The sequence below is a fragment of the Vitis riparia genome, chromosome 13 (assembly GCF_004353265.1).
Source record: "Vitis riparia cultivar Riparia Gloire de Montpellier isolate 1030 chromosome 13, EGFV_Vit.rip_1.0, whole genome shotgun sequence".
NCBI classification, from domain to species: domain Eukaryota; kingdom Viridiplantae; phylum Streptophyta; class Magnoliopsida; order Vitales; family Vitaceae; genus Vitis; species Vitis riparia.
In genome coordinates, this window is record NC_048443.1 from 12,255,683 (window position 1) to 12,261,682 (window position 6,000).

Below are 6,000 nucleotides of genomic sequence, written 5' to 3' on the forward strand. Positions count from 1 at the left end.
CCAGTCGAGACGCCCCTCTTTTAACCATAAACACACTCACCTGAACCAACCGCTCTGCTCCGTTGCTCCAATCGCAATATCGCCTCGCCGGTCAAGCTCCACAATTATGTATGCTCCTACGTTTGCTCTGATCAATCGTCTTCCTTGATTCCAGGTCCGACCAAAGGTACACAATATCCACTGGCCAATTATGTTTCTTATCACAAATATAAGCCTGCATATAGATCTTTTGTTGCTCAACAGAATGCTATCATAGAACCTAGGTCTTATTCAGAAGCCCCCGCTTATCCTAAGTGGCAGGAGACCATGCATTCTGAATTGAAGGCTCTCCAAGCTAATGGCACTTGGTCTCTCACTCCATTTCTGACCGGCAAGACACCGATTGGCTGCCGATGGGTGTATAAAATTAAACACCATTCAGATGGGTTCATCGAGCGTGATTAATGGTTGCAAAAAAGCTTGAATATTTCCTTTGAATAAAAAAATAAAAAACAAAAAAAAATTCTTGAAAGTTCTTGTTTTTTTAAGATCCATGGTAACACAATGTTGTTCATTTTGACTCAAAATTGGGGTTACCTCTCATAGGTTTCTCAGAGCCAATCACATATGGTTTTGAACCTTAAGAAGTCAAAACTCCAATGCTTCAAATTAAAGGTTCGCAAATCAGAGTTAAAACAAAGGAGATATGGTTGTTTGAAGCAAGGCTATGTAAGTATGGGTCAAATTCTTTTTAGCTATTTGGGTTTTGTTTTGGAAAACTTGTTTGGCTCTATTTGTGGCAAAAATATGGTACCTCGTGGACTAAACATGGATGCACAAAGTTGTCATTTTTTTATAGCAAAAGTTCCTAATTTTTCTAGTTGAGAAAGTTGTTATTTTCAGTGGAAAAGTTCTTAATTTTCTTATTGAGAAAGTTTCTATTTTGCATGCACAATGGATAGTCATATAGGAGCATTATTTTGACTAGTTTTGATGCCAAAAGTTAGTATCAAGGTATGACAAGTTGAAGACCAGTGGCTCTTGTGCATAATTGGAAAGTTGCTTGCGTAAAAATATCCATTTGCCATAGGAACTCTTTTTATTATTTCCTTTTTATGCATATTGATTATATTGCATATGATGAGAAATATTTTCAAAGTTGGTAATTTTGAATTTTCTTTTCGAAAATAAATTTTCATGAGAAGGTTATTTCCAATTTAAGGTTTTATTAAAAATTGGAATGGTGTTACTATTAAAGAATTTTTTTATATAGAAAGATTTTTTAAAATTGTGAGAGAATTTAGTTTCCTTTTCTATAAAGTCCTTAGAAAATCCATTTTTCAAAGTTTCTAATTTTGAGATATTCAAGAACTTAATTTTCTATACTAAGGAAATATTTCCTTATTTTAAAATCTTTTTAAAATTAGATATTCCTAATAAGCACACCTATTCAAATTTAGAGAATAAATAAAGTTTTTAGAAAATTTCATGATAGATAATTTATTTTAAGCAGGTTACCAAAATTATTTAAACTCTCTTATGTAAATATGGATGAATGTAAATAATATAAAACTTTTAATAATTTAATGGATATAAATTTTCTTGGAAATTAGATTTCAAAGCATGTTATTTACTTAATTTTGGAATAAAGTAGACTAGGAAAATAAAACTATGAAAATAAATTAAAGAGCAAAGTTCCTTTTCTAAATTATTCCAAATGATTCTAAACTATTTTCTTTAAAATTATTTTAATGAGAATCACTATAGAATAAAAGTTTTTCTTTTAGATAAAGTGCTCTCTAGATTTTATTTTTTAAATTTTTGGAAATTTTCTTATTACACTAATCCCCAATTTAGAGAGTAAATAATTTTTGGAAATTCTTAAGATGGATAATTTATCATTAAGAGAATTACTAAAAGTTTTGTTTTTAATAATTTTAATAGAATAAATTATTGTGAAAATTAGATTCCATATTGAAGAATATTTATTAAACTGGAAAGGTGTAGGAATAAGGAAAATAATGTTATGAGGAATTTTGAATGTGAGAGTGAAAGTTCCTTTCCACTTTTATTTTTAAGGATTTAAAATATTTTTCTTAAATTTATTTTTGAGAATCCTTAAACAATTATATCTTTCCTAATTAGATAGGGTGCTCTCAAATTTTAAAATTTTATAAATTGGAAGTTTCCTTATTATATTAGAGTTTCCAATCGGAGAATAAATATTTCGGAAATTTTCATTAGAGATAATTTATAACTAAGGGACATTACCAATAGATTTAAAGGAAACTTAGTAATTTGATGGAAATAATTTTTTTTGAATATTTCTAGGATATATATTTATTAAAATTGAAATTGTGTTAAAAAAAAGTTATGAAAATGGACTTTAAAATTTGAGAGTAGAGATTTTATCTAATTAACTTTTGAATAAAATTCTCTCACGGAAATTTAAAATTTTTTCAAATTTAAATTCTCCTATTACACTAAATTTCCAATTATGAAATAAATATTTTGGAAAATTTTTATAGAAGATAATTTATTTACTAAGGTAATGGGGATTGCAAATGTTATAAGGTGAAATAATTGAAATCCATATAAATATTACATCAATAACTATGTTAAACATTATTAAGGAATGCACTCAAAAGAGAAATAATGCACTAGTATACCAGTGGAGGTTTGTTACTACAACTAGCCTTGCTATGTCTTCTCATGGTAAGTTAAAACATATATAATATTAAAATCAGACAACTAATCTAGTGGCACTACATTTGATAACCAATCCATCCTTCTACCTGACAATCACTTTCTAATTAGAGATAAATACTAGAACTTCATTATGGAATATAACTATAAAACAAAATCTAAATATGAAATAAAATAGTCTAAGAACACATGTTGGAGATGTTAAAGATTTAACATGGACCCATGCATATCATCATGCATGCTCACATGCCCAAGTGTTAGAGAGATAAAGGGTTCACTCAATTTGAACCATCATTTTGTTAAGATAGAGCCTTAAAAAGTATGACGTGAAGTAATAGATTTGAAATTAATTATTTATTCAACAATTTTCCAATTTCACTTCCATCTATCTTTATTCCATGCATTGTATTTTATGAGCATTCTCACCTAGCACCTCTTACATTGTACATGACTTGGGTACATTAGGAGTTGCATGAAAGATCTAATTCATGGGTTCCTTATAAGTAGATAATTTGTTCATAGTTGGTTCGTGAAATTATGTAATCTATTTAACGTTATAGAGCATCACCTCCTAATTGGAGAGATTGTTGGGCTTAGCTATTGGGATAAGGTTCCCATGGTGAGTGCATTAGTGTGTACATACATTGGATAGGACCTATGGTGAGTCATGATATAAGGCTATCAAGTAGTAATGACTTCACCAAGCTGCTTTACTATATTGTATCTCAACCTTAAGAGAATATTAAGCTTGTAACAAATTTAGCAGTGACTTTGACATACGAGTGAGATCTTACATACAATGAATGGCAAGTCACAAACTTAAGCACTTACTGTCTCGTTGTTATTTACATAGGGTACTTGAGTATAGTTGATTTTTTATGGTGAAATGTTCAATCAAATTTAGAATTGGATTATGAGATAGCTAGTATTTTGTTATGGGTCCTAGCGGTCCCTACTTAAGCTCATAGACCTTAATAGCATGGTTTATGAGGGTTGGAGTGGCTCCTGATTCACTTATGTACATAAGGGTGTTTTAGTAATTTTGTAAGATTACACATGGGTTAGTAAATGACATCTCTAGATTAGGCTAATTAATTAATTGGGAAGCCTTATTGAGTTAATTAATCAATTAAGATCCTTTTTGTAGTGGGCTCAAATCACTTAAACCTAGTAGGATCCTATAAATACTCCTTTAGGGTTGGGTTTTAGACTTCTACTTCATCCACCACCCATAAAGAGAGAGAGAGAGTTGTAACCTCCACCCTCCTAACTCCCGATCATTTGAGTGCTAAGATTCGAGATAGAGTCATGGATTAGAAAATTATGGGTTTATGTGGCTTTTGACAACATCATTTAGTTTTTCACCAAAAAGAAAAAGATTTGGAAACATCCAAATCATTGGCAAGGTTTTCTAACTTAAATATCTAGATTCATTTTTTTTTTTTTAAATGTGTTTTTGCTTTTGTTGTTAGGATCGATGTCTCACAAAGTTAATGCATGCACCTAACCTGATAATGATATAGGAAGTAGAGTAATATGAAATTCCTTACAACTAATATCATAGCCTTAAGTTAGGAAAAAACATATTAAATCTTTTCTAGGGTGTGCTAACCCTTGTTTTGCAAGGTATTTTGTTCATCCCATGACCTCAATGATGAATCTATGTGCATGTTATCTTTGTTATGATGATTATATGTTGTGGTTAGATTTATGTTTACTTTTCTCTAGATGGGTTATAAGCTCCATAATGTGGTATAGGATTTTGTTCATTATATATATATATATATATATATATATATATATATATATATATATATATATATCCTTGTAAGCTTCATTTTGAAAGAAACATAGGTTTTGATTTTCCAATGTAAAAAGTTTGAAATTTTATCAATCTATATAACCCATGGAGAATATGGAAGCAATCTAGATAATCACAAGGTGATCTCACACGTCCCCCTATCCTATGGAGAAAATTGCGATTGGAGATGCAGAAAACAATCGTCAGAATTTGGAATTCCATAAGAGCGCTTGAGTGACTAGATTAAAGCTAAAGCAATTATAGTGCTCAAGTGCTACTTCTAGTGCTCAAAGCTATATCAACACTTGAAGTGCTTCAAGTGGCTTTTCAAGCACCCAAAGCAATTTCATGTGCTCCTGATGGCTCCAACAACCTTTTTAGTGTTTTTAAGGGTATTTTGGTCTTTTGTGAAGCTACTAACCCTATTTTTGTTGCAAGTTTAATTTGGTATATTTGGATTTTAAATTTTGAATATTTGGTTATCAAATAAGCAATAGGATTCCTAAGGCCATGAAATCCTCTTTTATATCATTTCCTTTTATGTTTTTATTATATATTGCATATGATAGGAAATCTATCTAAATGATATTTCATAAATGGAAATTTTGGATTTTCTTATAGAGAATAAAATATCATTAGGTTTTTTCTAATATTATTTATTTTAAGATTGAAAGTTGTTATTTTGGATTGTCATTTCTTTTTTGAACTTTCTTATTATTTTGGGTTAGTTAATTCTTTAGGCTCTCTTACTTTGAGAGAAGGAGAACAACACATCACCAAGATCACTCTCATCTTGATTTTAGGCCCATCACCATCTCAAAGATAGGGTGACCTAAGGAATTAAGGAACGTGGATTATCTTTATACGACAAGATTGTTCATGTTTGTAGTGAGAGTGGTCATTCTTAATGATGAAACTCTTCACTAGGTAAAATTAATGTCAAGGATCTTGGTTGTATACTTAACATAGACATGAAGTGATAGAATCACCTAAATTGGTTCCACTTACATGCGCTAAAAGTTGAACACAAAGGTATGTGAATCAATGTTTTAAGATAACTTTTTAAGGTTTAAGGCATGTTGATTAATTAAAGAGGGTCTCTACCCTAGTAATAAGACTCATTAACTATCTTACAATAGACTTGATTCTTATGATAGTAGGATAGCTTGCATAGATATATGAAGTTTGAGAGAACTACATTTTTGTTAAATTAATCACCATCTTACCTTGAATGCTCAATTTCCTTTATTAATGCATGGAATGTTTTATTTGTTATTGGAATCGTGTCTTATAACCCTATTCTCATTGATAATAAGTTGATTGGACCTAATCATGTCATGTTTTTTTATACTTGGTGATATTTTAAGAAAATTTATGAACATGACTATTGGAGCCTTCATTTTACTATTCTCAGGATTGATTTTTTACCCTAGATGGTAGTTACACTCCAAATTCGTATAATTATATTCTCTCTCTTAATTATACAATAGTCTAATTGTATATCCATGTAATGT